We start from the raw sequence: 12,715 nt of genomic DNA on the forward strand, positions 1-12,715 counted from the left end.
GGATGAAATGGCTGGATGGCATCACCGACTCGATGGACATGAGTTTGAATGAACTCCAGGAGATGGTGATGGACAGGGAGGCCTGTCATGCTGCAGTCCACGGGGTCGCAAAGAGTCAGACATGACTGAGCAACTGAACTGAACTGAACTGAATGACATAGGTAAAATTTCATGTCCAGCATATATTATTTATAGCAAAAGATGTCCCAGGTAATAATCAACGGACACAATGTATTTATGACTTCTTTCCTAGATTTGAAAGTAAGCATAACATTCTAGTGGTGATGAATAGCTGTATCTTTGCTTTTTAGACCTACTGTTGGTCCTTCTCTTGACTGGTTTGATGTAGAAACCTTGTTTAGCAACAAAGAATCAGTGATAACATTATTGGGAAAATTAAGCCTGCTGTTTTGCAATCTTCTTTTCAACACGGTATCCAGGAGGGCATCATAGTGAAGAGAATGCACTGTCTGTACACATAAACATGGATGTCCCGAGTGGCCCCAACTCAGAGGAGAGGCTGCAAATGCTACTGAGAGCTACCTCGTTGCTGAGCATGAAGAGGCCCTGGCTGGCCTGTGGAGAGTCTTAACTGATATCCCGGCAATTGAGTCATGTGAGTTACCAAGGGTGAGGGATGTCAAGTAAATAAAACATTCTCACCACAAAAATCCTCTCCAGCTCTACAGGGAAGCCTGTGACACAGACATCCCCAACAACAGTAACAGCATCAATGAAGTATTTCCTAAAGGCTCAGGAGCTGAGAATCCCCAGGCCACAAATGAAAGAAACACTCTATAGTTAATGATATATAACTCATCCATTTCTAGGAAGAATCTGGGTAACCTATGACAATATAGGTAAAGAGCTGGGATTGGGACTTCCCTGGCAGTCCAGTGGTTAAGACTCCATGCTTCTGCTGCATGGGGCATGGGTTCAATCCCTGGTTGGGGAATAAAGATCTCGCATGTCACATAGTGTAGCTAAAAAATAATAAAAATTATTTTAAGAAAGAGCTGGGATTATATACAATGTTTTCTTCATGTATGGGTGCAATCCAAAATTTAAATTCACTCACATTTCATAAATTTTACTTTTTAATAACATAAATTATACATCATATATGTGTATATAGAGACATAGATATAGATTCACACTTGCATGTGTGCATGTATGTGTGTGTGTGTGTGTGAGTATTTTATGGGAGTTAGTATAGTCTAGAGAAGAACACTAACTAGGAATGAAATATAAATTATAATCCTAGCTTTTCTAACAACACATTGCAAATCGCTAAACTTTTCTGGGCCTAAGTTTCTTCAGCTTTAAAGCAAAAATGTTAGATTTCTTTTAGTATCAGCTGGTACATCTTAACTACATGCTCTCATGACAAAGCTACTTCATTTAGTTCCCCCAGAAAATTAGGCGAGGTTGGCCTTGTTTCGGCTTCCTAGGTGGCTCAGTGGTAAAGAATCTGCCTGCCAATGCAGGAGACATGGGTTCAGTCCCTGGGTTGTGAAGATCCCCTGGGGAAGGAAATGGTAATCCACTTCAGTGTTCTTGCCTGGGAAATCCCATGGTCAGAGAAGCCTGGTGGCTACAGTCCATAGGGCTGCAAAGAGCAAGACATGACTGAGAACAGTCTTTCATATGTTTCCAACACACTTTCCTTCATAACACTTGCTGCAGGTGAAATAAAACAATACTTTCCATAATTTTATTGGTTAATACTTGTTTCTTTGAATGCAATTTAAGCTCCAAGAGGACAGAGACCATGTCCTCTTGTTTCTCACTGTACCCCTGTACTGGAGCAATATTGGCTTAGGTTTTGGGCAATGAATTAACAGATAATAAAAGACAATAACCTGTGAGGAAGATATTAGTTCTGAGATTTCAGATAAATGACACTTTAACACATTAAAGGCCCTTACCATTCTTTTAAGTCATCTATGACCTCAACTGTCTAATCCAAAATGCTTCCCAATTCAAATGGCCCCTTCTGCAGTTTCCACCACCAACCATTCCCCTCCTGGCCTCAGTGATAAAGATCCATCAGTTTCCCTCTGTGTCCCCAAAGACTCCTCTGTTTGCTTCCTCAACTCTTCTTTCAGGCTTGCCCTCATTATGGTATTTCCTAAGACTCACCATCTCATCTTTTTGCCTTTCATCACATCTTTTTGCTCTTCTCAACCTGGGCATCTCAGGATGTGAGTATATTGTTATACATACACGCACACACACACACAAACACACACACATGATTTATCCCAGTATTTACAAGATATACACCAAAGAGGAGTTCAAAACTTTAGGGAGTAAATATTTTTTGAATGACTGAAACTACAAATTACCTTGACTTTAAACGCCATCCCTCAGTGTTTCCATACAGTGCCAGCTCTTTGTTTTTGTTTAGTCGCTAAGTCATTTCCAACTCATTTGCCAGCCCATGGATTTTAGCCCTCCAAGCTCCTCTGTCAATGGGATTTCCCAGCCAGGAATACTGGAGTGGGTTGTCATTTCTTTTGCCAAGGGATCTTCCCAACCCAGGGATTGAGCCCACATCTCCTGCATTGGCAGGCAGATTTTTTACCACTAAGCCATTAGGGAAGCCCAGCTCTATATTCTAAATAAGAATTTACTCATTTTCTTGGGCTGCCATAACAAGCTACCACAAACGGGGTGGCTTAAAGTAACATAACTTTATTCTTTCATAGCTCAAGAGGGCAGAAGTCTAAAATATCAAGGTGCTGGCAGGGTTGACTTCTCCTGGGGTCTAAGGGTAGTGTTCCATACCACTTTCCTAGCTTCTGGTGATTGTCAGCAATCTTTGGTGTCCCATGACTTACAGATGCAACACTCCAAGCTCTGCGTCCATTTTCACATCACTTTCTTCTCTGTGTCTCCTTTTCTATCTCTTGGAGACATGGAGTTCAATCCCTGGGTTGGATTTGGGGCTTACTTTAATCCAGTATGATCTCATTTCAACCTTCACCTTAATTACCTCTGAAAAGACCCTTATTCCAAATAAAGTCATATTCTGAGGTTCCAGGTGGACATGAATCTGGGAGAGACACTATTCAACCCATCGCAATCTACCTTCTGGCTCCTCAAAATTCATGTCCATCACATGTGCAAGATATAGTCACACCATCCCAACATCTTCTAAAGTCTTAATCCATTCCATCAACTCATCTCAAATCTCATCCAAATACTATCAACTCAAAAAGCTCTAAATCTCATGACCTAAATTATTTAAATCAACCATGACTGAGACTCTGGGTTTCATCCATCCAGGGACAAAATTTCTGTCTATCTGTAATCTTATGCAACTAGATCCGCTCCCAAAATGCAGGGATGAGTTTAGGATAGACATTCCCATTCCCATAGTGGGAAATGGGAGAAATAAAATGGCCTCTGGTACCCAACACATCTAAAACCCAAGATGCAAATTCCACTGGGTTTCACGGTCTATTAAAAAATCCTTTGTGGCTTGGTATTTGAACAATTTGACTACATAAAACTTAAAAATGTCTAGACAGCAAAATAAACTATGAACAAAATTAAAAGACAAATGACACATTGGGAAAATGTAATTCATATGATCAATCACGTTTCCCTAACATATATATGATAAATGATAAAGAACAACACTCCTTACAAAAGTAGGGAAAGAATAGATGAAATATTCACAGAAAAGGAAATTCAAAAGCTCTTGATTATATGAAAAGATGATCCACATTACCCACAGTGAAAGAAAGTGAAAGTGTTAGTTGTTCCATCATGCCTGACTCTTTGTGACCCCATGAACTGCAGCCTGCCAGGCTCTTCTGCCCATGAAATTCTCTAGGCAAGAATACTGGAGTGGGTAGCCATTCCCTTCTCCAGGGAATCTTCCCAACCCAGGGATTGAACCGGGATCTCCTGCATTGCTGGCAGATTCTTTATTGTCTGAGCCACCACTTTGCCAAGATGAACAGCGTGAGTTGAACAATTTATTTGGAGGGATATTTAGCAGATTCTAACAAAGTGACAAATGGGTTTATTTTGACACAGCAACTACATTTCTGGGAATTTATCCTACAAATCAAATAACATACTTACAAAATGACCAAAAAACAAGGTAAATTACTGCAGCATTGGTCATGAGGGCAAAATATTAGAAAATATATGAGTGAACATTAACAGAGGAACTACTTAAATAAATCATGGTACATTATGTAGCCACTAAAAAATGAAAAAGCTGTTTATATAATGATTAAAAATATTCTCCAAGACATATTGCTAAGTGAAGGTAACAAAACAGTGTGCAGAATTCTGTGTATAGAGGGATTAAATAAACATAACCACATGTGTATATTTGCACAATACATGCATAATGTATCTCTGAAGGCTGTCCAAGAAACCACTGATATTGGTTGCAGAGAATTGGTTGGCCAGAGGCAATGGTAAAAGGAATGCTTTCACTCTAAAATTTTTTATACCTTTTGAATTTTGAGCACTGAGACTAGTTTATCTATCATAATTAACTAACTTATCAGTTAACTGAATTCTTTGAAAAGTTAATAGAGACTACTAGTTAAGCATGGCAGGTTGTAAATACCATTTATCTCTATTTCCTCCTGACATCTACTACAGAGATAGAACAAGACATTTTTTTTTAAAGTAGTAAGTCAACAAAGAAAGTCAAAAAGAAGAGACAAGAAGACAGTCTCCAACATAAAATGCCAACAAAATCTTGGAAGGAGAGGGCAGCGGTAAAACCAGCCACCCAGGAACTAGGCCCCAGGATTTGTGAGAGTGAGAATAGGGTGAAACCAAAACACATTTTGTTTTTATTGTTTAGTGTCTAAGTCGTCTCTGACTCTTTTTCGACATCATGGACTGCAGCTCATGGACAGAGTAGCCTGGTAGGCTATAGTCCATGGAATCACAAAGAATTGGACACAACTCAGCAACTGAGTGTACACACACACACACACACGCACAAAACACATGTAAATTACTTGAAAAACTAACTGCAGCATAACTAGGTTATTCAGAAATATTGAGAAAGGTAATAGAGGTTACAGTTAAAAGGGTTGAAAGTGGTTGGCTCTGGGAGTTGAAGCTATTAATAAGATACAAATATGTGGGGCAGAGGATTTTTTCTCATTAAAAACTAATAGCTTGAATTTTAAAAATATATACATTTTTGTATGTATATATGCATTATGTATGTACATATGTATGTACATATGCATTACTACTATTATCTCCCTACTTCTTAAGGAAAAAGGAAAAAGTACCTTAAGAAGTTAGTATTATTCAGTGTCATGCTAATATATTTGAATTTTGAATTGTCAGTGGCACATTTGAGCCTTTACAAAACTAAAAATGACAGAAAATGATCAAAAAGAAATAACAAGGTGTAAATTTACTAAAGAACCAAGAGAAAATTGGGGAAAAAACGGAATGAACTGTTAGTGATATTACAGACAGACAGTTGGTATTACAGGATATTTTTCTTTCAAATTTTCATTTAAAAAATTCTCTGTTCATAAGTAACAGAAAACTTTTATAAACATTTTGTTTTATTATGAAACTATTTTAAATTGAATCTATGCAAGTAAAATTCATCCATATAGTAAAAAAAATTATTCTCTGTGGTTAAATACAATTTATCTTATCAAAACAAATCTGGAAAAATTCAAAGAAATCTACTAGCATAGTAAAGAAGAACAGAAGCCATCAAAAATACTTTCGATAAAATTCTCTATCAAACTTTGACAGAAAGCATCCTGGTATTAGGAATAAACAGAAAAATAAGATGTGTTTTCTGTCCTCCAGGAATTTAATGTGATATTTTTAAATTAAAAAAAGGTAAAAGGTAATTCTGAAGGCAATCAGCCTTGGGATTTCTTTGGAAGGAATGATGCTAAAGCTGAAACTCCAGTACTTTGGCCACCTCATGCAAAGAGTTGACTCATTGGAAAAGACTCTGATGCTGGGAGGGATTGGGGGCAGGAGGAGAAGGGGACGACAGAGGATGAGATGGCTGGATGGCATCACTGACTCGATGGACGTGAGTCTGAGTGAACTCTGGGAGTTGGTGAGGGACAGGGAGGCCTGGCGTGCTGCGATTCATGGGGTCGCAAAGAGTAGAACACGACTGAGCGACTGAACTGAACTGAACTGAACTGAAAAGGTAAAATGAATTGTTATTTAACATGTGGAAGAACATTCGATAAAAAATAACATTAAAATCATTCATTCATTGAGCAAATAACTTTGGGATGATGTCTATGAGTCAGATACTTTTAGGCAGTGAATTGGATAATGATGAATAAGACACTGACCCTGAATTCAATACTCATAATTATCATCATAGTCATTACTATAATAGCTGTCATTTCTTGAGCAATCCTTACATACTAAAGCGAAAAGCCTTAAATAGCAATAGAGAACAGAGAGAATTTGTAGTCAGGGAAAGGAGTTTCAGAGCCAGGAATTCTTGAGGTGGGGCAGTTACAGGTGAGGGTGAGTACCAGATGGTACATGGCAACACAACGCACCATGACAAAATGGAAGCCACTCAAATGCATAACGACAAATTAGAGTCAGATAAAGTCTACTATGGGACATTAAAACAAAGAAGTACCTCACAACCATTAAAGAAAGAACTACAAGGCCATAAAGATGCATATATAAAATAATGCCAAGTGGAAAAAAATAAAACAATAGATTGCATAAACCCATGTGGAGCCAAATAAAATCTCCATTTGCACCTTGATAATGACACGAAGAAAACAGAGATAAGAAAGACAAGGAGTCAATAGCTTAATAGTTTAAAAAGAGGGTTTTGTTTTTGTTTTTGTTTTTAATTTCCTAGTATTACATAAGCATAAACTTTTTTTAAAGATGGAAAATTATCTTTGGCCATTTCCAAATTATCCCCTCTGCTAAATCAGAAGATTTAGCATACCTCTACAACTTCCAAATGTAACTCATTTTTTTACTCTTGTGCCCACATTAGCTGTGCTATATGCAAGGCTAAGGAAACATTCATAAATAACACAGATCTAACAAACTTCTTTTAACCAAATAAACCTCAGTTCAGAAATGCCTGAAAATATCTGAAACAGTAAAGAACAAAAAGCAAAGATATTGCTTTATTTTACCTTGAATATCCATGGGCTCAATGAGTTTTTACAGCTGGAAGAGAGTCGACAATTTTAGACTCAGTTCAGTTCAGTTACTCAGTTATGTCCAACTCTTTGTGACCCCATGGACAGCAGCACGCCAGGCTTCCTTGTCCATCACTAACGCCCAGGTCTTGCTCAAACACATGTCCATTGAGTCAGTGAGCCATCCAACCATCTCATCCTCTGTCGTCCCCTTCTTCTCCTGCCTTCAATCTTTCCCAGCATCAGAGTCTTTTCACATGAGTCAGTTCTTCATATCAGGTGGCCCAATTATTGGAGTTTCAGCTTCAGCATCAGTCCTCCCAATGAATATTCAGGACTGATTTCCTTTAGGATGGACTGGTTGGATCTCCTTGCAGTCCAAGGGACTCTCAAGAGTCTTCTCTACCACCACAGTTCAAAAGCATCAAGTCTTCAGCACTCAGCTTTCTTTACAGTCCAACTCTCACATCCATACATGACTACTGGAAAATTCATAGCCTTGACTAGACAGAACTTTGTCAACTAAGTAATGTCTCTGCTTTTTAATATGCTGTCTAGGCTTCCCTGGTGGCTCAGAGGGTAAAGCATCTGTCTACAATGTGAGAGACCCGGGTTCGATCCCTGGGTCAGGAAGATGCCCTGGAGAAGGCAATGGCAACCCACTCCAGTACTCTTGCCTGGAAAATCCCATGGATGGAGGAGCCTGGTAGGCTGCAGTCCATGGGGTCACAAAGAGTCAGACACGATTGAGTGATTTCATTTTCACTAGGTTTGTCACAGCTTTTCTTCCAAGGAGCAAGTGTCTTTTAATTTCATGGCTGCAATCACCATCTGCAGTGATTTTGGAGCTCAAGAAAATAAACTCTGTCACTGTTTTCATTGTTTCCCCATCTATTTGCCTTGAAGTGATGGGACTGGATGCCATGATTTTTGTTTTCTGAATGTTGAGCTTTAAGCCAACTGTTTCACTCTCCTCTTTCACTTTCACCATGAGACTCTTCAGTTCCTCTTCTCTTTCTGCCATAAGGGTGGTGTCAACTGCACATCTGAGGTTATTGATATTTCTCCCAGCAATCTTGATTCCAGCTTATGCTTCATCCAGCCTGGCATTTAACATGATGTATTCTACATATAAGTTAAATAAGCAGGGTGACAATATACAGGCTTGATGTACTTCTTTCCCTATTTGGAAGCAGGCCATTGTTCCATGTCTGGTTTTAACTGTTGTTTCTTGACCTGCATACAGATTTCTCAGGAGGTGGGTAAGGTGGTCTGGTATTCCCATCTCTTTAAGAATTTTCCACTGTTTGTTGTGATCCACACAGTCAGAGGTTTTGTTGTAGTCAATAAAGCAGAAGTAGATGTTTTTCTGGAACTCTCTTGCTTTTTCTATGATCCAACGGATGTTGGCAGTTTGATTTCTGGTTCCTCTGCCTTTTCTAAAACCAGCTTGAACATCTGGAATTTCTCAGTTCACATACTGTTGAAGCCTGACTTGGATAATTTTGAGCATTACTTTGCTAGCGTGTGAGATGAGTGCAACTGTGTGGTAGTTTGAGCATTCTTTGGCATTGCCTTTTTTGGGGTTGGAATGAAAAATGACCTTTTCCAGTCTTGTGGCCACTGCTGAGTTTTTCAAATTTGCTGGCATATTGGGTGCATCACTTTCACAGCATCATCTTTCAGGATTTGAAACAGCTCAGCTGGAATTCCATCACCTCCACTAGCTTTGTTCGTAGTGATGCTTTCTAAGGCCCACTTGACTTCAGACTCCAGGATGTCTGACTCTAGGTGAGTGTTCACACCATCATGGTTATCTGGGTCATTAAGACCTTTTTTGACTAAGATCATTTTAGACTAGTGGATTTTAAATTCTGTCCCACATAGCTGGCTTAGCTACCATCTTTATGAGAATACGGTAACAGGGTGAATAAGCAAACTCAGTTTATTTGTTTCTACCTGCCTCCCACATCTTCCTCTGGTGCTTCAACTACACAAACAATTCAACCAGAGCAGGTTTGTTAATATCTGCTTCATATCTCAGATTTCCAAACCTGGCAGCATATGAAAATCAAATAGGCAGATTTTAAAACATAAGAGTCCTGGAATGGAGTCTTCACTCCGGACATACTGAATCAGAACTTCTAATAACAGAGTCCAACAATTAGTATCATTTTAAGGGTCTTCATTTAATTCTGATATGATCCAAATACAAAAAAATAAAAATAAAAATTCTACAGAATACTAGAAAGAGACATAAAGCTTTGCTGGAATGTTTCTAGTTATGGGCCCACAGATAAAGCTCAGTTCCCTTGACCAGGGATTGAACCCAGGCCCTCAGCAGTGAAAGCATGAAGTCCTAACCATTGGACAGCTGGGAAATTCCCAAGAGAACATGTTTAGTTACTAACAGAGAATTGGGGATGTCCCTGTAGCTCAGATGGTAAAGAATCTGCTTGCAACCCAGATCAAATCCTGGGTTCAATCCCTGGGTCAGGAAGATCCCCTGGAGAAGGAAATGGCAGCCCACCCTAGTATTTTTGCCTGCAGAATTCCATGTATAGAGGAGCCTGGTGGACTACAGTCCTTTGGGTTGCAGAGTCTGACATGACTAGGTGACTAACACACACACACAACAGAGAATTAACTTTCCATCTAATCCTATGCAGAACCAATGAGCTCCCTCCTTCTGGACAAGCAATGTGACAAAGCTGGCTGCTCCCACAGTATGCTGTCACTCTTCCTTTTGCTAACCAGTTCCATCCACTTTGCCACAATGGTCAACCACGTTCAAAAATCAGTCATAATTCCTCAACTACTGGCCAGAGCTGGTGACTCAAGCCAATCCACTCAGGGTACTTCTCCAAGACTTTTAAAAGCCAAAGCCAGAATTGAGACTATTTTCTCTGAAGTCACAGGGCTTATGTTGTTCAGTCACTAAGACATGTCCGACTCTGCAACTCCTTGGACTGTAGCATACCAGGCTTCTCTGCCCCCCACTAGATCCAAGAGTTTATTCAAATTCATGCCCACTGAGTCAGTGATGCTATCTAATCATCTCTTCTTCTACCCACTTCTGCTCCCTTTTGCCCCCTTCTCCTTTTGCCTTCAATCTTTCCCAGATTCAGGGTCTTTTCCAGTGAGTTAGCTCTTCACATCGAGTGGCCAATGTATCAGCATCAGTCCTTCCAATGAATATTCAGGATTTATTTCCTTTAGTTTTGACTGATTTTATCTCTTTGCAGTCCAAGGGACTCTCAAGAGTCTTCTCCAGCACTACAATTCAAAAGCATCCATTCTTTGGCAATCAGTCTTTTTTAGGGTCCAACTCTCACACCTGTACATGACAACTGGAAAAATCATAGCTTTTACTACATAGACCTTTGTTGGCAAAGTGATGTTTCTGTTTTTAAATATGCTGTCTAGGTCTGTCATAGCTTTGTGAAAATATAAATCTAGGGCTACTGGTGGCCACGTGTTTGGCCTCATTGTAGTGGATGCTGTGATGGCCCAGCAGACATGCTACCAGATTTAGGGTTGACACATTGCATTTACTTCCCCTAATGCTGTGAGAGTTACCTGCTGGAGGCTTACAGCTGAGCATTTCCTCTGAGCTAAGGGAACTCAGGATATGTCCTCTTAAGCATGATACACCCTCTCCAAGTGCAACCAGCCTATATCCAGTGACTGGCTAATACAGAGTATAAAGACTTGGCTCCTGTGCTTCAATCCTGACAACCCTAAAGAACTTCCCCAGCTTTCGGAGCCCCTAAGTGGTAAGTGGGCTAAGGCCTTTGCTGTGAAAGCACTGCAACCCAACTTTTCCCTTAACCCAGCCCCACTTCCTTCATTTTTGCAGAGCTGTTGTTTTGAAAAACACTACAAACAAATCTCCATCTTAGAGTCTGTTTTCCCAGAAAACCTGGCCTATGTCACTATGGAGGAACCCTAACTGTAGAAGGAGGAAATGAGGCTGAGCAGTGACAGCTGAGATGGGAGACACCCAGAGGAAACCCAAATAAAACTCTGGTTCCCCAATTCTCTGTGACTTTCTAATTGTGTGTAATCACAGCTGGTATCTTACCATCCTGATCATGGGATGCTCAGGTGTGAATGTAATTGTCCATATGTAGACCTGTTAGGCAGAGAAGGCGATGGCAGCCCACTCCAGTACTCTTGCCTGGAAAATCCCATGGACGGAGGAGCCTGGTAGGCTGCAGTCCATGGGGTCGCTGAGGGTCGGACATGACTGAGCGACTTCACTTTCACTTTTCCCTTTCATGCATTGGAGAAGGAAATGGCAACCCACTCCAGTGTTCTTGCCTGGAGAATCCCAGGGACAGGGGAGCCTGGTGGGCTGCTGTCTCTGAGGTCGCACAGAGTCGGACACGACTGAAGCGACTTAGCAGCAGCAGCAGCAGACCTGTTAGGCTAGAGTATGAGACATTTTACACTGATTGTACTTCTATTAATTTAGCTTAAGGTTAGCTCAGCTTTTTAGCAGCCCAAAAATCTAGTTGGTTTATTAGAGCTTGTGTTTACCAAAGACTCCTACATCACTTTCTGTCAAGCCAGCAACTGCACTCTGCATCCAAACATCATTTACTCTTCTCAAAAAGCTGCCTCAGCTTTACGACTGGCAATATTTCTTACCCCTTCTAAACACATGCCCCAAATATGAGTCAAGATGTGAAAGGGGTGTCAGGGAAGAGGAGGTGGTAAGGTTGCTTTTTTGAGGTTTATAATACTAAACAGTAAATATTGAGAACACACTTCTGAATTTCTGAAACTGCACACACTGTTCACCCATTCTATGCTCAGTCATCTTGAGAATTAGAGAGGACTTTTTATAATGACTTGAAATTCTTATAGTTCTTATTTAGAATCAAATCTAACGTGTGTTGTGTATTTAACAAAAATCCCAGAACACTGACTTTTCCTATAATGTAGCTATATTTGACAATTAGATGCGCTGGTGATCAAGTCCCACTGAGAAAATTGAAGTGGTGACAGATTTAGGACAAGTTTATTTTCTTTAGTTTCTAATTATGAAGTGTTTGGAGCTAAAGGGAACTTTAGAGACCATCTAGTACCTGAATGACAAACACCCGCCTTCCCTGACACTCTTGTTCCTAGAACCAAACGTGAACATTGTTAACTGAATTCATCTATCTGCACACAGAGCCCGAGTGCTCAGAGTCTTCTACCCTGGAGCCCAAATCATGCCACATAGTTCTTAGCATGCCACATCAGACAACAACAATCAATTAACTGTTTCTGGCAAACTAGACAAACTTTATTTTCTCCGTCTGTCCCAATCACTCTGCTCTCTTAAAGCCATGAAATCATTGACCATGATTTATACAATGGTTAATAATTGAGCTTGAACTCCTGGTTCCCTATTCAATGTTCTCTCCATTTTCCCCATTCTGAAAATTATCCAATCTTTTCAATTATTATAACCCTGCAAACTTGCCAGGTATGCAGAATTCTGGCCTAACTTCAACAGGCGTGTCTTCCAGTACTGAATGTCTACATAGCTATTCCTCATCACA

This window comes from Bos indicus, chromosome 7 (genome assembly GCF_029378745.1).
Source record: "Bos indicus isolate NIAB-ARS_2022 breed Sahiwal x Tharparkar chromosome 7, NIAB-ARS_B.indTharparkar_mat_pri_1.0, whole genome shotgun sequence".
NCBI lineage: Eukaryota > Metazoa > Chordata > Mammalia > Artiodactyla > Bovidae > Bos > Bos indicus.